The sequence below is a fragment of the Heptranchias perlo genome, chromosome 30 (assembly GCF_035084215.1).
Source record: "Heptranchias perlo isolate sHepPer1 chromosome 30, sHepPer1.hap1, whole genome shotgun sequence".
Lineage (NCBI taxonomy): Eukaryota > Metazoa > Chordata > Chondrichthyes > Hexanchiformes > Hexanchidae > Heptranchias > Heptranchias perlo.
The window spans coordinates 27,902,367-27,926,055 of NC_090354.1; the positions used below are offsets into that span (position 1 = coordinate 27,902,367).

The 23,689-nt window shown below is 44.6% G+C and overlaps 1 protein-coding gene across 4 annotated transcripts in view; it reads left to right on the forward strand.

Moving 5' to 3' along the window:
* Positions 1 to 270: 270 nt before the first annotated feature.
* The window catches only part of tlk2 (tousled-like kinase 2), a 116,978-nt gene continuing 93,559 nt past the window's right edge, over positions 271 to 23,689 (forward strand). For all 4 annotated transcript variants that reach the window (XM_067969108.1, XM_067969109.1, XM_067969110.1 and 1 more), the window contains exon 1: positions 271 to 651. The gene's annotated coding sequence lies outside the window, so the exon portion shown is untranslated. The remainder of the gene's footprint in view (positions 652 to 23,689) is intronic.

Sequence of the window (23,689 nt, forward strand, 5' to 3'; positions counted from 1 at the left end):
GACACTTCAGGACATCTTGCTCAAAATGAAAAGACCTGTTCCCAAAAGCAGTTGGGTGGCAATCCGAAGACCGTGGCTCGATTCCCTTCTCTTTCCAGATGGAGTGCGAGTCGAGTTGTACCCCACCCCATCCTAGAATCTCACTCCCCTGGCGGCGGAGGAGGAAATATAAATTGCAATAAGTTTTAATCTCTCCACACAGGGCATCGAGGAGCAGGGCTGAGGTGAGGAGCAGATGGCCGAAGAGTGTGTGGGGCAGGGAGAGCGCCCTATTGTAGTCTCGCGAGAGGACACAGTGCGCTTTATTGTTGATTAACTTTTAATCGCCCGCCCGAACCGGGGACATCCCCGCTTTAAGAGCCCGTCACTCCAGGGGTCTGGGCCGTTCACAGCCGCAGCTTTAAGTGCAGATGTCGCGCTCCTCACCCCGCCGCTAGGCCCCGGAATACTGTCTCTCTCTCTCTCTCTCTCTACACATCCCCCACCTCCACTCCACGGGGCTGATAGCCAGGACTCACTCGCGGGGACTAACCGCAGGCCCAGAGGGCGGGAGGGGAAGCCGCATCTCCCGATCGCAGCCCAGGCCGCAGGTGGAGGAGCCGCCGCCGCCGCCGCCGCCGTGTGGGAGTGAATCCGAGCCGGCAGCACCAGGTGAGAGAGGGGGGGGGGGGGAGGGAAGGAAGGAGGGAGCGACTAGGCCTCGGGCCCTCGGTCGCCACACGGCGGCAGCAGGTGTCTGGGGCCTGGGCAGTTTGAGTGAGTTTTTGACTGAAAATCGCCGTCTGTCTGTAGGATCTGAGGTAGCTTTTAGTGCGAGGCCAGAGGCCTGCCGGTGGAGTTGAGTTGAGGAGCCGCCGCCGGGGGTTTGGCGCGGGTCGGGTAGGGGGGTGCTGGTGTTACTGGTGCTTTCGAGGGGTAAATTATTTCGGACTGCCCTCCCCGGGGGCCGCGGTGCTTTTTAAACAAGCTCCCCCTCCGGTGCTAAATAGTGTCCGGGGGACGAGTCCGGTGCGCATGCGCTGCCGTTGAGCGGCTGAGGTTCCCGTGGTACCGCGCCTGCGCACAGCCGCCTTGGCCGAGCACTGACCACTCGCCGCATGCGCGTCGGGCAGGCGTGGAGACTGCGCCTGCGCACGAAGGCCCGGTGCCAGAACCCTTGCGAAATAGTGAGTTCAATGGGATCTGCTGCTGCGGGCGGGGGAGAAGGGGTTTAGACTGAAGGTGAAAGCCTTCGGTTCCTCTCAGTGGCTGTACTGATCGCGGGGAAAGTCCATCTCCACACTCCTCGAAAACTTTTCAGCCCATTTCTGTCTTCCCCCACCCTTCCCTTCCCCTCCCCTCCCCAATCATTTTTTCTGGGTTCTTCTCCCCCCCCCCCCCCTCCCCAAACCAACCTCTGTGGGTACCCCCCCCCTCCCCAAACCAACCTCTGTGGGTACCCCCCCCCTCCCCAAACCAACCTCTGTGGGTCCCCCCCCCCTCCCCAAACCAACCTCTGTGGGTACCCCCCCCCCTCCCCAAACCAACCTCTGTGGGTACCCCCCCCCTCCCCAAACCAACCTCTGTGGGTCCCCCCCCCCCCTCCCCAAACCAACCTCTGTGGGTCCCCCCCCCCTCCCCAAACCAACCTCTGTGGGTCCCCCCCCCTCCCCAAACCAACCTCTGTGAGTCGTCCCCCCCCCCCCCCAAACCAACCTCTGTGGGTTCCCCCCCCCCCCCCCAAACCAACCTCTGTGTAGGAAGTTGGTAAATACTGTAATGAGGCTCAATCCATTAGAGGTAAGAGGAGCTGTGTGACACCGTAAGAGCAACAAATTGCTTCCAATCCAGTTGCAGATAATTTTTTTTTACAGCATGTTTATGGAAGTGAAGCCTGTAAGTACAGGGCCTCCTGGTCTATATAAAAGTTAGGAAATCATTTTTTTCCCTTTTAAACCTCTGCCCAATATTTGAATGGGGGAGCTTGCTTTGAGCATATCCAACTTGTTTAAAGCGCACTACAGTTATGTAATACAAACTGTGTAGCACTTGTACCAGGGAATTACATGATGGAAACTGAAATGCTGCATTTGAGCCTCTTCACTTATTAAGACATTTTATGGTGATCTTCTTTGTATAAATATAATTTACTTCTGTCCTTATAAACTACCACCCCATCTCCAACCTCCCTTTTCTTTCCAAAGTTCTTGAATGTGTTGTCGCCTCCCAAATCCTTGCCCAACTTTCCGGTAACTCCATGTTTGAATTCCTCCAATCAGGTTTCCGCCCTGCCGCAGTACTGAAATGGCCCTTGTCAAAGTCACAAGTGACATCCTATATGACTGTGACTGTGGTAAACAATCCCTCATCCTCCTTCTCGACCTGTCTGCAGCCGTTGACACGGTTGATCACACCATCCTCCTCCAAAGCCTCTCTGTCGTCCAGCTGGGTGGGACTGCACTCACCTGGTTCCTTTCTTATCTATCCTGTCGTAGCCAGAGAATCACCTGCAATGGTTTCTCTTCCTGCTCCTGCACCGTTACCTCTGATGTTCCCCCAAGGATCTATCCTTGACCCTCCTGCTATTTCTCAAGTACATGCTGCCCCTTGGTGACGTTATCCGAAAACACATCATCAGGTTCCACGTGTATGCTGACGACACCCAGCTCTACCTCACCACCACCTCTCTCGACCCCTCCACTGTCTCTGATTTGTCACAATGTTTGTCCAACATCCAGTACAGCATGAGCAGAAATTTCCTCTAACTAAATATTGGGAAGACCGTTGTCTTTGGTCCCCGCCACAAACTCCATTCCTTAGCCACTGACTACATCCCTGTCCCTGGCCACTGTCTGAGGCTGAACCAGACCGTTCGCATCCTTGGCATCCCTTTTAACACTGAGATGAACTTCCAACCACAAATCCGCTCCTTCACCACCCACCACCACCTCTGTAATATCCCTGCCTCAGCTCATCTGCTGTCGAAACCCTCATCCATGCCTTTGTTATCTCTAGACTTGACTATTCCAATGCTGTCCTGGACTGGCCTCCCATGTTCCATCCTCCATAAACTTGAGCTCATCCAAAACTCTGCTGCCCGTAACCTAACTCGCACCAAGTCCCATTCACCCATCTCTGTGCTCGCCAACCTACATTGGCTCCCAGTCCGGGAACACCTCGATTTTTAAAAATTCTCATCCTTGTTTTCAAATCCCTCTATGGCCTCGCCCCTCCCTATCTCTAAAACCTCCTCCAGCCCTACACCCCTCCCAGATCTCTGCGCTCCTCCAATTCTGGCCTCTCGTGCATCCCTGATTTTAATTGCTCCACCATTGGCGGCCGTGCCTTCAGCTGCCTAGGCCCTAAGCTCTGGAATTCCCTCCCTAAATCTCTCTGCCTCTTTACAACCCTCTCCTTTTAAGATGCTCCTTTAAAACCTACCTCTTTGACCAAGCTTTTGGTCACCTGTCCTAATATCTCCTTATGTGGCTTGGTGTCAAATTTTGTTTGATCACTCCTGTGAAGCGGCTTGGGACGTTTTACACGTTAAAGGTGCAATATAAATGCAAGTTGTTAATTTGGTGTGACGTTTAACTGACCTTATTTTATTTAAAATTATAAATATTAAAGTGTGCTCTTTTAATTAGATGTGGGTGTCATTGTATGTTCTGTTTGCATGTCTTTCAGCAGTGTACGGGTTTGATCAGAAAGGCAGCAATACTTGAATTGGAATGTATATTAAATCTATTGCTAGGAAATCTTTTTTAATTTTGAATTACTGAATGTAAATAATGGATAAATTATCTTTATTTCTATTGGGTAATTGTCTCTGAAAGTTGATGTTTTTTGACATATGAATATTGTGCATTTGAGAAAGGATCATCTTCAATTTACTCAAAAAGAAGGTTAGACTTGGGCACAGCTTTCCTGCATTATTCTTTGTGGGTAGTGATTGTGGGCCCAGCTTTATTGAAGATATATTATTGACCGGGCTTCAACAGCTGTCATAATATCCTGATTGGTTGCGGGAGAGAAGGTACAGCTTTGGATTATATCTCGTAACCTAGATAAGGACTGAAGTTGACTGCAGTGACTCTGGCTAGAATCAGTGAGCAGATTTAATTTCAAATTTTGTGTGAAGTACCAGATTTTCTTTCTACACATGTAGAGAATTGAAGGAATATTTTTCTTTAGTGTTTTGGTGTGAAATCGTCCTTGATATTTAATTTTGCCGGCACCTAAATGCTATTCATTCTTTGTCTACGTTTTAACGTTAATTACTTTGAGGAATCAAGTGAGGCTTCGTAGGAGTCAGTTGACCAGTTAGGGTACTAGAAGGGTGAGCTAAAGTGAATTGAATGGCCTTTTCTCGTGCTTAGCATGATCTTGTGACCTTGTTCCTTTTTTGGCTATTAGATTGGTAAAACCGAAATATACGTGAAGCAGTGAATTGTTCCTTTAGGATATTACATTTTTAGGGAGAAAAACAAGTTCTGCAGTTAGATCCTCAAGTCGTTCTCTCTGGGATTGCCAGCCCAGGGTGGTGCGTTAGCAATTTGACATTAGACAAGGCCAGTTTTATTGTTTGGTGCGGGGGGGATCTTCGCACTGGAGAAGTGAATTTTGATTTTGGAGGCTCTGCTTCATAGTTTGCTCCACAGTTCTTAATCAAAAATTGAATTTATACTGGATTCATTCTGCAACCAAACCTGCTGTTTAAATCTCATTTGTTTTATGGGCTTTAACTGAACTCACTTTATTCAGCAATTTTGCATCAAATTATATATGGGCTGACCTAACTATAGTGAACCTTTTTAGTTCCTTTAATGGTGTGGATGTTACAGTGGAGCTATGAGGTTGTATTAAGCTCCCTATCTCTGTAACCTCCTCCATCCCTACAATCCTCCAAAATTCTGCGCTGCTCCAGTTCTGGCCTCCTGTGCATCCCCGATATTAATTGCTTAACCATTGGTGCCTTCAGCTGCCTCAGCCCTAAGCTCTGGAATTCCCTTCCTAAACCTCTGTACCTCTTCTCCTTTTAAGACGTGCTTTAAAACCTGCCTCTTTGACCAAGCTTTTGGTTACCTGTCCTAATATCTCCTTATGTGGCTCGGTGTCAAATTTTGTCTGATAACGCTTCTGTGAAGCATCTTAGGACGTTTTACTACATTAAAGGCGCTATATAAATGCAAGATGTTGTATCTTGGGAGGCGGAGAGTGTGTTGAATTTGGCTACTTTCTTATGCTTGCTTTCAGGGATTTTGAATAAGGAGCTCTTGTAACAGAGGGCTGATAAGAGCTTGTAACAAAATGATGAGTCCTGACCTGGGGAGTTACGCCTTGGAAATTATGTTGCACGCTGTCAATACCAAATTGAACCCAACAGTATGTGTCTAGTTGGGGCCTACCAGTGTGTCATAAGATGGATTCAGAATTCCTCTAGTTTATATACCCATGCACACAAATGACCTAGTGGCTATGCAAATATCAAATCCCTCTGCTGGGGAGGGGAGATGTTGCATTCCACTTGCAGCAAAGCCCGCCAGTATTAATAGCTACAGGTGCCTGGTGATACTGCTGTTAGGTTTTGGGTAAGCGATGATGGGGTAGATATTGGAATAGACATTGTCAAAACTTCACATAACATGTCTGCGCCACAAAAGCCACGTGACCTGGCAGGAAGTTCCAGCCACATTGTAATCTAGGGCATCAATTAAAAGCGCGCAGAGTGCATTTTAAAATTATTTCTCATTTTTACCTGCAAAGCTGTAAAATGCACTTATACAGCACTACTCTCGACCTTTTTATAAGTATGTCATCGAGCAGGTAATCTCAGTGTTACTGTTATATAGTTAGGTTAAATGTATTTCTTTTAAATTTGGGTCAGTACTGCTCTGCTCCATCAAATTGCAGATGTTATTTTTACAAATGAAATCTCTGAAGGCTGGAATTTGCTGGCATTGGAGATGACAAGTGAATGGCCAAGGCCCACTGTTCAGGGCACCACCAAGGCTGAAGTGATAGAGAAAGGAACTTAGTGTTCCCTAGAGTAGAGGATCAGCAGGTAGTGTGGGAGTGCTGCCCATGACACAATAATCATGCACAGATTCTGGATCGAACGAGCTTGATGGGCTGAATGGCCTTTTCTCAATCTGGATTGTCTTGTGTTCTTTATTGGAGAACAGACAAAGTATAATGGGAAGTGATACTGTACTTGGGTAAGTTGTGAGTATAGCCGCAATTTCGAGATCCAGGCGAGGAGACTGGAGATCCATTTCATCTTGCAGTATTTTTGCAGTACCTAGCATAGAACCATAGCATAGCAAAGATACAGCACAGAAGGGGACCATTCGGCCCATCGTGTCCGTGCCGGCTCGAAGAACAACCAGGTGCCCATTCCAATCCCACCTTCCAGCACCCGGTCCGTAGCCCTGCAGCTTACAGCACTTCAGGTGCAGGTCCAGGTACTTTTTAAAAAGAGTTGAGGGTCTCTGCCTCTACCACCAATTCGGGCAGCGAATTCCATACACCCACCATCCTCTGGGTAAAAAAGTTTTTCCTCATGTCCCCTCTAATCCTTCCGCCAATCAGTTTAAATCTATGTCCTCTAGTTCTTGAACTCTCCGCTAGGGGAAACAGGTACTTCCTGTCTACTCTATCTGGGGCCCCTCATAATTTTGTACACCTCAATCAAGTCTCCCCTCAGCCTCCTCTGCTCCAAGGAAAACAACCCCAGCCTATCCAATCTCTCCTCGTAGCTGCAATTTTCAAGCCCTGACAACATTCTTGTAAATCTTCTCTGCACTCTCCAGAGCAATTACGTCCTTCCTGTAATGTGGTGACCAGAACTGCGCACAATAGCTGTCATTACATCCCTGCTTTTGTATTCTATACCTCGGCTAATAACGGAGAGCATTCTGTATGCCTTCTTCACAACCTTATCTACCTGTACTGCCACCTTCAGGGACCTGTGCACATGCACTCCAAGGTCTCTCACTTCCTCTACCCCTCTCAATATATTCCTGTTTACTGCGTATTCCCTTTTACTGTTTGCTCTCCCTAAGTGTATTACCTCGCACTTCTCCGGGTTGAACTCCATTTGCCACTTTTCCGCCCACTCCACCAACCCATCGATATCTTCTTGGAGTCTACAGCTATCCTCTTCACTATCAACTACACGGCCAATTTTTGTGTCGTCTGCAAATTTGCCAATCATGCCCCCTACATTCAAGTCCTAATCATTAATATATACCACAAACAGCAAGGGACCCAATACTGAGCCCTGTGGCACACCACTGGAAACAGATTTCTATTCGCAAAGACATCCATCGCCTTTACCCTTTGTTTCCTGTTACTGAGCCAATTTTGGATCCAATTTGCCACGTTTCCCTGTATCCCATGGGCTTTTACCTTTCTGACCAGTCTGCCATGTGGGACCTTGTCAAATGCCTTACTAAAATCCACTGCACTGCCCTCATCAATCCTCCCTATGGGTTAGATCTGAATACCACCCACTTGCCAGCCTTTGGTAGAATATGAAATGGCATAATGGCAGAGACACTGACCACAATCTTTCAAACCTCCTTGGCTTTGGAAGTTGGCAACCCTTGGTTCAATCTACTGCCTCTATTCAAGAGGGAAGAAAGGGAAAGACCAGGTAATTATAGACTAGTCAGCCTAACAAAATTCTTTTGTAAACATATGAATACTAAAAGGGTAGTCAAAGAAAGCATGGGAACGATTAGGAACAAAAAGAGAGATCATTTTGTGAAGGCAGAGGGCATGACTGAGGTACTAAATGAATACTTCGCATCAGTCTTCACTAGAGAAGAGGATGCTGCCATTGTAGCAGTAAAGGAGGATATTGGATAGGATAAAAATAGATAAAGAGGAGGTACTTAAAAGATTGGCAGGATTCAAAGTAGAAAAGTCACCCGGTCCAGATGGGATGCACCCTAGGTCACTGGGGGAAGTGAGGGTAGAAATTGCGGAGGCTTTGGCCATAATCTTCCAAACCTCCTTGGGGACGGTGCCAGAGGACTGGAGGATTGCAAATGTTACACCCCTATTCAAAAAAGGAGAGTGACAAACCCGGCAATTACAGGCCAGTCAGCCTCACAGTGGTGGGGAAGCTTTTAGTGACAGTATTCCAGGAGTTGAAAAAGTATGGGCTAATAAATGAAAGTCAGCACGGATTTGGTGAAGGAAAATCGTGTTTGACTCACCTGATTGAGTTCTTTTGATGGAGTAACTACAAGGGTTGATGAGGGTAGTGTGGTTGATTTGTATATGGACTTTCAAAAGGCATTTGATAAATGTACCACATAATAGACTTGTTAGCAAAATTAAAGCCCGTGGGATTAAAGGGACAGTGGCACCATGGATACAAAATTGGCTAAGGGACGGAAAGCAGAGAGTAGTGGTGAACGGTTGTTTTTCAGACTGAAATATGAAATGGCGTAATGGCAGAGACTGTGACCACAATCTTTCAAACCTCCTTGGATTTGGAAGTTGAACCAAGGGGTTGCCAATCTACTGCTATTCAAGAGGGAAGAAAGGGAAAGACCAGGAAATTATGACAAGTTAGCCTAACACAATTTTTTTTGTAAACATATAAATACTAAAAGGGTAGTCAAAGGAAGCGTGGGACCGATTATGGGTATACAGTGGTGTTCCCCAGGGGTCAGTATTAGGACCACTGCTCTTTTTTGATATATATTAATGACCTGGACTTGGGTATGGAGGGTATAATTTTCAAAGTTTGCAGATGACACAAAACTCGGAAATGTAGTAAACAATGTGGAGGATGATAACAGACTTCAGGAGGACAAAGACAGACTGATGAAATGGGCAGACACATGGCAGATGAAATTTAACGTGGAGAAGTGTGAAGTGATACATTTTGGTAGGAAGAATGAGGAGAGGTAATATAAACTAAATGGCACAATTTTAAAGGGGGTGCAGGAACAGAGAGACCTGGGGGTGCACATACACAAATCTTTGAAGGTATCAGGACAAATTAAGAAGGCTGTTAAAAAAGCATATGGGATCTTGGCTTTATTAATAGAGGCGTAGAGTACAAAAGCAAAGAAGTTATCCTAAACCTTTTTTAAAACACTAGTTAGGCCTCAGTTGGAGTATTGTATTCAATTCTGGGCACCACACTTTAGGAAGGATGTCAAGGCCTTCGAGAGGGTGCAGAAGAGATTTACTAGAATGGTACCAGGAATGAGGGACTTCAGTTATGTGGAGAAGCTGGGGTTGTTCTCCTTAGAATAGAGAAGGTTAAGGGGAGATTTGATAGGGGTGTTCAAAATCATGAACGGTTTTGACACAGTAAATAACGAGAAACTGTTTCTAGTGGCAGTACGGTCGGTAACCAGAGGACACAGATTTAAGGTGATTGGCAAAAGAACCAGAGGTGACCAAGCAGCCTGCTTGATTGGTACCCCATCCACTACCTTAAACATTCACTCCCTTCATCACTGGTGCACCGTGGCTGCAGTGTGTACCATCCACAGGATGCACTGCAGCAACTGCCAAGGCTTCTTCGACAGCACCTCCCAAACTTGCGAACTCTATCACCTAGAAGGACAAGGGCAGCAGACACATGGGAACAACACCACCTGCACATTCCCCTCCCAAGTCACACACCATCCCGACTTGGAAATATATCGCCGTTCCTTCATCGTCGCTGGGTCAAAATCCTGGAACTCCCTTCCTAACAGCACTGTGGGAGAACCTTCACCACACGGACTGCAGCGGTTCAAGAAGACAGCTTACCACCACCTTCTCGAGGGCAATTGGGGATGGGCAATAAATGCTGGCCTTGCCAGCGATGCCCACATCCCATGAACATTTTTTTTAAAGTTTTTTTTTACACCGAGTTGTAATGATCTGGAATGCACTGCCTGAAAGGGTGGTGGAAGCAGATTCAATAGTAACTTTCAAAAGCGAGTTAGATAAACACTTGAAGGGAAAAAATTTACAGGGCTATGGGGAAAGAGCAGGGGAATGGGACTAATTGGATAGCTCTTTCAAAGAACTGGCACAGGTATAATGGACTGATTGGCCTCCTTCTGTGCTGTATGTACTATGATACATCGGTAGTGAGTAAGCTTCTGGAGGCCATTATGCGGGATAAAATTAATGCTTTAAAAATGTGTTAATTTAAGAACAGTCAGCTTATTTTATATAAGGTAAGTTGTGTCTAATGATTTCAATGGAGTTATTTGAGGAATTAGTGGAATGTATTGATAAAGGAAATGCAGGGGATGTGTGTGTATGGATTTTTCAAATGGTGTTTGATAAAGTGCCGCATAGAAAGATTGGTGATAAAACTAAGCCACTGTGTATTAAAGGCAGCATGTAGATTAAAGGACAGTGTAAGGAGTAGTGGTTAATGAATGTGTTTCAGACTGGAGGGATCGATACCAGGGATCAGTGTTAGGACCATTGCCCTTCTCAAAAATATATGAATGATCTAGACTTGGGTATAGGTGCATAAGATCAAAATTCACAGATGGCACAAAAAGAGCTTGGGTAACTAAAAAGGACTTTAGAAGGATATAGCTAGCTTAGTAGATTGGGCAGATAGATGTTAGCTGATGAAGAATAAGGAGAGGACATGTTTACTAAATGGCAAAACTTTAAAAGGTGTAGAGGAGCAGAGAGACTTAGTTCAGATACACTTTAAAAGTGGGCGGACAAGTTGACGTAAAAAAAACGAAGCATATGGAATTATAGTTAAATAGTGGCATCAAGTACAAAAGCAAAGAGGTAAAACTAAATCTATACACATCATTGGTTAGGCCACAGTCAGAATATAGTGTCTAGTTTTGGGCATCTTGCATTAGGAATAATGTCAACGCCATGGAAAGAATACAGAAGAGATTTACTAAGCTGATACCAGGAATGAGAGGCTTTAGTTATGAGAAGTCTAGAGAAATTGAGACTCGTATCACAGAGATCTGATTGAAATTGAAAGGTTTTGATGAGGGTAAATAGAGAAAAAACTGTTTCCACTGGTCGCCAAGTTACTAACTAGAGGCAATAAACTTAAGATCAACAAAAGAACAATGAGAGGGGTTAGAAGATTTTTAAAAGACTTGTGAAGTCATGGAATGCCCGACCAGAAACTAGTGGAAGCAGGATCCATAATCGCTTTTAAAAGAGAAGTGGATAAATATGTTTTTTAAAAATTTTAAAAGATCAGAGGAACAGTACTCAGTGGAGAGCCCATTCATAGTGGGCAAACGGCTTTTTTTCTGTGCTGTAAAATTCTGTGATTCTACTAGGCAATGTCCTGTGACATTGCAGATGGGGGTCAAGACCGAGTGTCGTGACAGTGAGGGATAATTGGACCAGGATGTGCAGGTCCCCATTTTAAAGTCCTACTTTATTTTGGAAGCGTCTTTGTTTTTCTTCCTTTTAGTCCTGAGATTGCATTCAATCTGTCAGGGTGACCAGAACTGAACTAAGTGTATTTCAGTTCTCTCAACTCACCTGTTTGTTGAGGGGGGGGGGGGGTTAAGAGAGAGGATGCATTGATCAGATTCTATATATGTGCATGGAAGACTTGCATTGACCTATTAACACTGTTGTAACGATCTGAATTTCTGCATCACACCTCCAACAAATCGAGGGAAATAATGAACTTTAAAAAAAAATTCCCCAAAATTTGAGCGTGATAAGTGACTCTCGTACTTGGCGAATGGTTGTAATTGGGCAGCACATTCACAAAAACACAGATCTGCAGCCCCTTTATAAAATGGTACAAGGGAGAGGCTGAAGGGTCTGCTCACATTAAGGTGAGACTCTCTGGCTCATAATTCCAGGCTCTTCTGTTTTGGTTATGAAAGCTTTGCATGTGATTTCTAGATTTAAAATGGTACGTCAGCGTTCTATAAAGGAGGGTATATACAGAACTGATTACTAGTAAGTGGGCAGCAAAATTCTAATGTGAGTCAAAGAAGCTGTTTACTGTAAATTGAGTGTCGTTTTAGCTCGTGAGGAGTAGAGGTGTGCATTCCACAGATCATTGGAAGTCCGTGTTCCCTCTGACGCATTGTGTGTTTGATACCTGCAAGTCGTATTAGCAGTTCCAGGTTTTTGTTTCCATGCTGTCATACAATATTACTTTGAAATGGCTCCGATTCAACAAATTTGTGAAGTTACTTTTAAAGTCTGTGTTTTGATTAATTTAAAAAAATCATGTTTTCCGCTTGAAGACTCCAGTGGCCAAATATTAGGTGGCAAACACTTAGTGAATATATTTAACTTAAATACTAGGTTAAGCTAACATATCCAAAGTTTGTCATTACTTCCTTCTTTCTGTTGTATTTTGTCTGAAACATCTCCTTAACGTGCCATTACTCCTTTGTCCCACCTGTGTCCAATGTACCTGACAGTAATTCCACTAACTTGGGTAAATGGGAACCTGGGAGTGCAGCTTGTGCACTAGTGCAAGTGAACTCGTGTTGCTCCCTTAGGGTAAAAATCCCAGGTGTGGTTTTTTTTAATGGAAGTGATTGTATTCTGTTCTTCTCGAACCCCAACTCCCATCCGCACGCACCTGCAACTTTCGCACTATGCAAGCGATCCTATTTGACCTCCTCTATTCCTCTGATACAAAAGTCACAGGTGCAACATTTACACTGGTGCGAGTGCCCTTATTCTATTCCCCATGATATAAAGTCCCCGGGGTGACCATTACACCGAATTTTGTGCTGTTGCTGTTTGTGTGCTCATTGAATTTCTTAATTGTAGCTTTTCAAACTTAATTTTAGAAAGCACTTTAGAATTAGAGCCACATGAGCCCACCCGTCTTAATTTTTAAGTCAAGTTCTGTTCAAACAAAGATTTTTCCATTCTTAATGAATGTTATTACATTCTTTAAAAAGTTTAGCAGGTTAAACTATTTGTGTGCATTTAATTTTTTCCTGAAGAGTTGTTTCAATATTTGCATTTGTTTAAGACTCTCATAAATCAACCGCCTTATTTGGTCTAACCTGGGAGCCCCGTAGACTTTTCTTTTGTGGGTGGGAACAGGGGCATACTGTAAACCGCTGTGTGCCAAAAACTGGGGTAGTGGGAGGAGGGGGGTGGGGTGGGGTGTGCTGTTTCCTTTTAGATATGACTAACTGGCCAGGTGTGAGGAGTACAGAAAATGCGAGGGAGGTTGTCACCAAGGAGTTGGGGCTTCACTGGATGAAAAGCCCAATGCCACAGCCCAGGATAAAATGACCATTGGCTGAGAGGATGAGAGACGAAGCGCAGGCTGATTCACCATTTCTATATTCACTCCACCTTGAAGATGCTCTTCAATCTATAAGGAAGGTCCACTGCTTTTTTTGAATGATTATTTGATTTGTTGAATTTTGTCTGATAATGCTCCTGTGAAGTGCCTCAGGACTTTTTACTATGTTAAAGGCACTGTATAAATTCAAGTTGTTGTTGATTTACAACACTTTTCCCTCATTGGTGGAAACCAAAATGGCAGCCACAATTACAGACTTTAAACGAACAGAACGCTGCCATGGCTAGTGTGCTCCGAAAAGGCAGTATTTTCACTTTCCCTCTTTTTGCTTTAACCAATAATGACTGGGGACATGTTCCTGGCTTTATTCAGCAGGGGTGGTGAGGTGCAGGGGCCCCCTACACAGTCCAGTTCTTTTAGGTTTTGAAGAAAGTAGTTCCAGAAATTCAACCTGTATGTGAATTTTTTTTTTGCCGGAGAACTGTGAAGGAAGGGTCTGGAGGAAAAATAAACATCCCAGCTTTAACAATTTGGAGTAGGTTGTGTTAGGGTGTGGCGAGCAACCCAGAATAAAAGACCTAATTGTAGAACGAATGTAACTTATATCAAGTGTTAAAATATAATTGAGTCCAAATGTTACAGAATGAAATTCTGCTCCACTCAGCATGCAGTACATGTGCATTATGTTAAATTTGTAACGTGATACATTTGCGCCATGCCAAAAGTTGAGACGCTGTTTCAGAAAGTTAAATTTTTTCTATTTGATTAATTTAATGCTGTAATCTAGTTCCTCAAATGTAACACCAGTTTGTGTCTGTTTTCTGTACTTGTTTTCTGTACAAATACATGTAATCTAGTGTCTGATAATAGACCTAATTTCCACTTGGTCCCATCTTTTCCCCCAGCCCCTGCCCCGGGTGGGCTCACAGCTAAATAGACTATAAAACTTGATTCATGATGCTTAACTAGGCAAAACTCTTTATTCGAGATAGATACTCTGTATTTAGAAGCAGGAAACAAAACAAAAAATTCCAAGAAGGGGATAATTTGATTTATGCCATACATGATTTCATCTCCCTTGTGAAATTCTCCATATTTAATGAAAGGGACAGTGATATCAGCTGAACTACTTTTTTGATAAGCACTCTCATCTCAACCAGAAGGCCGTGGGTTCAAACCTCACTCCAGGAACTTGAGCACATAATCTAGGCTGATGCTTCAGTGCAGTACTGAGGGAGCGCTGTACAGTTGGAGGTGCCGTCTTTTGGATGAGACATTAGATCGAGGCCCCGTCTGCCCCCTCAGATGGATGTAAAAGATCCCATGGCACTATTGGAAGAACAAGGGAGTTCTCTCTGTTGACCTGGCCGATATTTATCCCTCAACCGACATCACTAAAACAGATTATCTGGTGATTATCACGTTGCTGTTTGTGGGATCTTGCTGTGCGCAAATTGGTTGCCGCATTTCCTACATTACAACAGTGATTTCAGAGGTATTTCATTGGCTGCTGATGACTTTGGGATGTCCTGAGGCCACGAAAGGTGCTATATAAATTCAAGTTCTTTCTTTATGAGCTGGTGAAACCAATCGAAGTGGTGAGCAATGCTCAACACGTGTCTCCACAATCTTCTCATTTTATATTTAATATTTTTCATCTGGGTCATTTACTACTGATCCTGATCTGGGGACAGTTCTGTGTAGTACTCCACTTTAAAACTTCAGTGCATAAACTAGGCTGGCACTCCAGTGCAGCACTGAGGTGATGTCCTCCTTTATGAATTGTGAACCGTGAATCTGTTTGCTTGTTCCGGTGAACATTAAAGACACTACTTAAAGAGTAAGGAGTCCTCCCAGTGTTCTGACCAGTGCTATCTATGTTTCACATGCATTGAGCATTCTCACCACTTCGATTGGGTTAACTAGCTCATAAAGAAAGAGCTTGCATTTATATAGCGCCTTTCGTGACCTCGACGTCCCAAAGCACTTTACAGCCAATGAAATACTTTTGAAGTCACTGTTGTAATGTAGGAAATACGGCAGCCAATCTGCGCATAGCAAGATCCCACAAACAATAATGTGATCATTGATCATCTGTTTTCGTGATGTTGGTTGAGGGATAAATATTGGCCGGCACACCGAGGAGAACTCCCTTGCTCTTCCAGTAGTGCCGTGGGATCTTTTACATCCATCTGAGAGGGCAGGCCGGGCCTCGGTTTAACGTCTCATCCAAAAGACGGTACCTCCGACCATCCTGCGCTCCCTTAGTACTGCACTGGAGTGTCAGCCCAGATTAAGTACTCAAGTTCCTGCAGTGAGGCTTGAACCCATGACCTTCTGACTCAGATGAGAATGCTTTTCAAAAAAGTATTTAATTGGCTTTGGGACGTTTTTTTTATTCGTTCACGGGATGTGGGTGTCGCTGGCAAGGCCAGCATTTATTGCCCATCCCTAATTGCCTTTGAGAAGGTGGTGGTGAGCTGCCTTCTTGAACCGCTGCAGCCCGTGTGGTGAAGGTTCTCCCGCAGTGCTGTTAGGAAGGGAGTTCCAGGATTTTGACCCAGCGACAATGTAGGAATGGCGATATATTTCCAAGTCGGGATGGTGTGTGACTTGGAGGGGAACGTGCAGGTGGTGTTGTTCCCATGTGCCTGCTGTCCTTGTCCTTCTAGATGGTAGAGGTCGTGGGTTTGGGAGGTGCTGTCGAAGAAGCCTTGGCGAGTTGTTGCAGTGCATCCTGTGGAAGGTACACACTGCAGCCACAGTACGCCGGTGGTGAAGGGAGTGAATGTTTAGGGTGGTGGATGGGGTGCCAATGAAGCGGGCTGCTTTGTCCTGGATGGTGTCAAGCTTCTTGAGTGTTGTTGGAGCTGCACTCATCCAGGTAAGAGGAGAGTATTCCATCACTCTCCTGACTTGTAGATGGCAGAAAGGCTTTGGGGAGTCAGGAGGTGAGTCACTCACCGCAGAATGCCCCTGACCTGCTCTTGTAGCCACAGTATTTATATGGCTGGTCCGGTTAAGTTTCTGGACAATGGTGACCCCCAGGATGTTGATGGTGGGGGATTTGGCGATGGTAATACCGTTGAATGTCAAGGGGAGGTGGTTGTTGCCTGGCACTTGTCTGGCGCGAATGATACTTGCTACTTATGAGCCCAAGCCTGGATGTTGTCAAGGTCTTGCTGCATGCGGGCACGAACTGCATTATCTGAGGGGTTGCGAATGGAGCTGAACACTGTGCAATCATCAGCGAACATCCCCATTTCTAACCTTATGATGGAGGGAAGGTCATTGATGAAGGAGCTGAAGATGGTTGGGCCTAGGACACTGCCCTGAGGAACTCCTGCAGCAATGCCCTGGGGCTGAGATGATTGGCCTCCAACAACTACTGCCATCTTCCTTTGTGCTAGGTATGACTCCAGCCACTAGAGAGCTTTCCCCCTGATTCCCATTGACTTTGGTTTTACGAGGGCTCCTTGGTGCCACATTCGGTCAATTGCTACCTTGATGTCAAGGGCAGTCACTCTCACCTCACCTCTGGAATTCAGCTCTTTTGTCCATGTTTGGGCCAAGGCTGTAATAAGGTCTTGAGGTCATGAAAGAACTTGCATTTATATAGCATCTTTTTCTTTTTAATAATCAGAGACAAAATGTCTGTGGACAGCAAGGCATTAATCCACCAAAGGGCCCAAGTGGTATCTTAAGCAGTAGGATGTCATCCAAAGCCTTTTAAGGGATGACTGTTTTGAGTCTCATGGTCCAGGCATGTTGTTTGATATACTGTGTAATGCAACAAGTCAGATCTACCACTGGAGTGATTAATGTGTTATAAGCAGCGCCTTTGTAATTGACTTCAGGGGATATGGCAACTGGTTCGTGCCATTTGCCCAATATAGAAAGCTGCCCGCGAAATGGTGGGGATTATACACGTGCAATTTGGTCTACTATTTTGAGATGAATGTTAACTCTTACATTGAAATAGTGGACAATGGAATTCCATAGGAATGCATTGAATACCGCACACTAATCTTAATTCAACAGTTTCAAAACCCAAGTGATTTCATGGTGAGGGAGAGGGGTCAGTTGTTTTGTGGGATGCTTGATGGTTCCAAATGTTGACGGTAATGGTTCTGATGTCTTTGAGCAAAACACTATTACAAAGTGTGCACTAGATTTTACTGGTTAAAGTGTTTACCGATCCTGTAATTTTTTTAAATTGCATGAGTCAGTGGAGTCATCAAAATTGATGTGAACAGATTTCTTGCATTAAAAAAATACATAATTGGCGAAAAACCTTAACTGCTGAGTGCAACAGGTAGACAGCTGTTGTATCTGGTGACAAACACTGACACTTAATTCTTAAACCCAACCATCCTGTTAATTTTGAACCATAGTCACTGTGTTTAAAGGGTGGTTACTTAAGCCCTTAATTCAGAGGCCGACTCCATTTAATTACCCTGCTAGGCAGTAATTTTTAAAAGGGCTGTGACCTAGTAAGCAGTTGACTGCTCAATTCATGTAAAGATCTGTTTGATTTTGTTTTTGTTATCTAGATAACATTTTTTTTTTCCGTTTTGGTTCTTGCCTCCAGCTTTGTGCATGTTCTGCAGCTGCAAGAGTCGGAGGGGTGGGGGCTGGCGGGCAAGGTGATGCCCCACATTCAGGTCCTGAACCAACCGTTTATTTGTATGTGTGGTTTTAACTGGTGTTCCTTTAAATGCCCAGATTACAATCAGTCTCTTTTACTCTACCCCTTAAGCTTTCCTCTCCTTTCCCTTGGATGTTGTGGGGAGAAGATCTGTTTTAATTAAGTTACAAGCCAGTTGCTGTGTCTGAGTCTCTTATTGAAGATGACAAAAATGATTTTTCTGGTGGTTATGTTTTAAAGTTGTAACAAGGCATGAACGATGGAATGAGAATCACCAATTCACCTGGTGATACCCAGTCCCTCCAACAACCCATATAGTATTGTTAAGTTACAGGAAGGTGAGAGCTATTGTAGGTAAGCCAGTACACTTCAAAGTTGCAAGACGTACTTCTGTGGCAAGATGAGATACTAGTGTGACGTTCATAACTTCAAATCGCTTGTGTTGTTCTCTTCATACACACACATACTTAACCCGATGGCACATTCTAAGAGCCACTTTTTCATGGGTCTGCGATAACATTGACTCTCCCTTTCTCGACTCGTTTCCGCAGCCAGTGTGTCCAGCTGCACCACTCCTGCCACTGGTTCTTTGACATGCAGGTCTTGCGCAGCAGGCTGCAAGCTGAATGTAAAACCGTTGGGATAGCCAGGACTGGTGGCCAGGATGACTCGCAAACCAGTTTTAGCAGGTCCTTGCATTATTACGTTTGGCTTGAAACTGGCTGCACAGGACTTAAGTTTAGGGGAAAATAAGAACATAAGAAATAGGAGCAGGTGTAGGCCATACGGCTCCTCGAGCCTGCTCCGCATTCAGCAAGATCCTGGCTGATCTTCAACCTCAACTCCACTTTCCCGCTCTATCCCCATATCCCTTGATTCCTTTAGAGTGCAAAAATCTATCAATCTCAGCCTTGAATATATTCAATGACTGAGCATCCACAGTCCTTTGGGGTAGAGAATTCCAAAGATTCACAACCCTCTGAGTCAAGAAATTTTTCCTCGTCTCAGTCTTAAATGGCCGACCCCTTATCTTGAGACTATGCCCCCTTGTCCGGTTGCACAAGTGTGTGTCTCATATGATGTAAAATCAGTTTTAAGTTCAGAAGGGCTACATCTGTTTGTTTAACACTTCAAGTGGAAACATATGTAGATTTCACATGTGCATTGTTACACTACTGAAATCCAAGTGACAGTGCTGGCCCATGTCCAAGTTGTACTGTTATGTTCTCTTCCCCAACTAATGTAACTCAGCGAGTTGTTGTTATCTGCAATGCACTGCGTGAAAGGATGGTGGAAGCAGATTCAGTAGTAATTTTCAAAAGGGAATTGGGTCTCTACTTAAAAGGAAAAATTCGCTGGGCTATGGGGAAAGATCAGGGAAGTGGTATTAATTGGCTGCTCTTCCAGAGATCCGGCACAGGCATGATGGGCCGAATGGCTTCCTTCTGTGCTCTATGGTTCTAACTGCTTGAGGGATCCCACCCAGTGCCTCTTTTAAGGGCCCATCTTGGGAGCACAGCACCACGGACCGATGGTGTCCTGATTTCAGTTGTCACTATGGGAGGCTGTCAGGCAAAGGACGGAGGTTCTTTCCACCCCCCCCCCCCCTCCCACACACAGAAAAAGGCAGTTTTTAAAAAAAAAATATTGTTGGTCTGTTCTATATGGTAGATCTATTTTAATGCAGATCTTTCTTTCACTTGAAGCTGTGATAACCCCGTCTCCAAATCGTATTTCCTTGCGACTATCCCTTAAGAACAAGAAAAGAAGAGGGAACAGGGCTGTATCCGGGCAGTATGGATGGTGGGCCCTGAGGCTCATTCAGCAGTATGTCTGCTGAAGGCTTTTGGTGAAGGAGGTGGCTGCAAGTGGCCCTGACTGGTATAATGAGTACTGTTAACTAGTTGCATTTGGAAAGTGATATCTTCACTTAGACACTTGTTTGTTTATAGAGATGCTTGGCAGCAAGTTCTGTAGCTGAGTATCGGTTGTAGCTGAAGCATGGCAATGTCATGCCAATTGTGTGCCCTTCCACGTGATAGTGCCATAATGATGCCTATTCCACTTCAGTTGAGTGGCAAGCTGACTGTTAATGTCAATCATTGAAACGTCTAATTGGTTATCATTTCAAAACTTTCTGAATTGTGGCTTAATTTCACCAGAGGCTTCTGTAATTTTTTGACTTTTTTGAAACTGTAGTTGTGAAGAAATGTGAATGGTGCTACAATCAGTAAGGGTGAATCCATCCTCACCCAGCATTTAGTTTATCCTGGTCCTGTGGTTTGATTGAAAGAACCTGCATGTTATGTAGTGCCTTAGGTCTGTCAAACGTCCCAATGCACTTCGCAACCAGTGGATTACTTTTGAAGTGCACTCACTGATATTATGTGGACAACATGGCAACCACTTTGCGCACAGCGAGATCCCACAAACTGCAATGAGATGAATGACCAAAGTGGTCTGTTTTCGGTGATGTTGGTTGAAGGAGGACTATTGGCCGGAATGTGGGGACAACTCACTGTTGTTCACATAGCGCCATGGATGTTGTTTCGCCCTGAGCTGAGCTGCCGATCTCGTATCCTCTCCATTACAAAGATGGCCTACTTCCAGCTCTAACATCACCTGCCTCGGTCCATCTGCCACTGCATATAGCACCTCCAGACTCTATCTCCAGTACACTCCTGCCGGTCTCCACTCTCTGTAAACTTGAGCTCATCTAAAACTCCGCTGCCTGTATCCTATCCCACATGAAATCCTGTATGCCCATTATATCTGTCCTCCGAGACCTACATTAGCTTCCAATCCCCCAATGCCTCAAATTTAAAATTCCATTATGGTCTTACCCTCCCTATTTCTGTAACCTCCTTCAGCCCTGCAACCTGCATCCCTACTCCGAATTCTCCGTTCCTCTGATTCCAGCCTATTGTCAACTTCCACCGTGCCTTCAGCTGTGTAGGTTCCACACTCTGGAATTCCCTTTTTAAAGGAAGAGTGGGAGTTGGTGAAGTTAAGGCCCTTCTTAGGACTCACTTCTTTGATCAGCTTTTGGTGACCCTTCCTAATCGCTCGTTCTTTGGCTCACTTACTTTCCCTCATGCCTCTGTGATGCATCTTGGGGAGTCTTTCTACTTAAAGGCACTAATGAGTGCAAGTTGTCCTTGTTTGGGGTCCTTAATGTTCACCTGGATTAATGGAGCAGGCAGTGAAGATTCAGTTTGATGCCTCATCTGAAGGTGGTATTTTGGGCGATGCAGCTCTCCCTCAGTATTGCATTGGAGTGTTAGCCATGATCTATGTGCTCGAATCCTTTTTGGAGTGGGGATTGAACCCACAACCTTGTAACTCCGAGGCAACTGCAATCAACTGAGCCAAACTGCAGTAGAATGTATTTCTCTGATCACACACAATAAGAAATTTTCTATCCCAATTTTCTCCTCTTGAAGGTGCTGACTTTTACTAGGATGCTGTTCCATAAGTACAAGTACCCATTTGGTATCTCAGCCATCTGGCCATTTTTCATGTGTAAGCTTAAGATGGTGTTGGCAAGTTATTCAACAATGGAGGGCATCACATATAAGCCTGTTCATGTCTTCACCCAGTATCCACACGTGCACTTTGAAACAAGAGCCACTATATAGTAATCAGGAGTGGCAAACTCACTTTTCCCTCTCCTCCCTAGTCAATGAACACTGAGAAAGATTGATTTATAGAATCATGCAGCACAGAAGGCGGCCATTCAGCCCATCGTGTCTGTGCCAGTTCTTTGAAAGAGCTATCCAATTAGTCCCACTCTCTTGCCCTTTCCCCATAGCCCTGCAATTATTTCACCTTCAAGTATTTATCCAATTCCCTTTTGAAAGTTACTATTGAATCTGCTTCCACCGCCCTTTCAGGCAGTGCATTCCAGTGATAAAACCATCAAACTCAGTGCAAGACTGAGAATCTTTATCGGTCATATTGGTGGTCCATCCACGCACCAAAGGAAAGCTGTTAACTCTGTGTGAAATATCAGTTACTCACAGCGTCATTAAACTGGCAACTAACAACAAAGTGCTTAAAAACAGCCCTAAATGTGTGGGGGGATGAAAATTTCTGCTGGCCTGAAATCTGTGAGCTGTTAATTTCAGCATTGCACCAGCAGAAACTGTGGCAGGTTTTGAGGGGCCCAGTGCATGTTCAAGTAGAGATTCAGAATGAGGGAAATTACCAAGATAACAAACAAGAAAAGAAGACTTTTAAAAATAGTGGAAAATTACAAGTAATATGAATATACCACGCCTTAAAACCGTTTAATCCTGTGACTATTAATCATGACCTGATTAAGGCATAAGATCCCTGATTTTTTTTCCTACCCTTTTGTTTCTTCTCTATCAGAATCCCGTTATTTGTATGTACTCAAAAGCTATTTGGGTACAGTTTTGATGTGGTTCCCGCCCACTCATTCTCGTGTTTTATTGGAGATTGGTGTCCAGGTTTGACCAGCCGCCGTTGACAGTCCCTGCTGAGCTGACAGCAAGCCAGGAGACTGCACCATTTTATTTTCTAGGTGAAGTGCAGTGATAAAATCAGTGGTGCTTCATTGTGTCAGTATGTTCTGTTTTTTCCTTAGGGACTGTTCACAGTGTTCATCTTTGTACAAGTACAGAGAGTATTCTTTTTCTGCTCCCTACCGCGTGTGCGTGTTCTCCTCTTTCTCCCCATAGTTGAATGACCACCACCCCCCCCCTCCACAGTCACCTTATGTTTCGAGTACTCTTTGTAACCATGTGAAGGTGATGGCACGATGGCTGCCTAGAGAAATTCTCCAGACTGTGTGCCTGAAAATAGAAAGCTAGTACTTGTATTAGAAGTAGCGAAGTCCCTGAAATAGCGTGGCTATATATTGCTGTTAAATGTTTAGGCTGAGAACATGTGTGTGAACTGAGCCTGTAGTAGCTTCTGCTGTAGGATACTTTGTCCCAGTGAATGGACTCCGTTATCAATGTGCCAGTGCATCTTGCAATCTCCTCATCAAAAGTTGGCAGAAATTATGATTGCAAAGCTTATTAATGCAGTTATTCTGGTTCAGAAAATTGTGGGCCCCTAACAGTAGGACTCACAAAAGGTTTGATCTACAACTGGACTTTGGCGTTGGGAAGGAATTTGACAAAGGGCCAACATCCCAGGATATTTATTTGCAAAGAAGAAAAATTGCTTCTCTTGCGATTGCAGTGTTTGAGTTTCAAATTGAGGACTGCAGTTTTCTGTCTGCCCTCCTTGCAACGCAATAAACAAGTTCCTGACCTGTTACTAGTCAACATCGCTCAGTTAAATAAATCTAATGCAATTCTTCTGGAAGACTGCTGCACCCATCATTGACGCTGATGAGCTGGATTGAATTAACAGTGCTGTATCATATGTCTTTGACCAAACTAGGCATCATGTTCCACTCCATGTCGGTGACGTGGGTGACCCCCGTTTTCTCTAGTTTCCAAGCTGATAATACAACAGATTTCCTATGCGTTGTTTTCAGTGCTCGACACAGACATTTCTTCTTGGATTAGCTGAATTGCTCGTGCAGTCCTGTGTCAAGAAATCTGCAAAAGTCCAGGTGTTTTAAAGCCGCATGTACAGTACTGGAGTTGCATGGGAACAGGAGTAGGCCATTCAATCCCTCAAGCCTGTTCCGTCATTCAATTAGATCATGGCTGGTCTGTATCTTAACTCCATTTACCTGCCTTGGTTCTGTAACCTTCTTAACAGCACTGTGGGAGAACCGTCACCACACGGACTGCAGCGGTTCAAGAAGGCGGCTCACCACCACC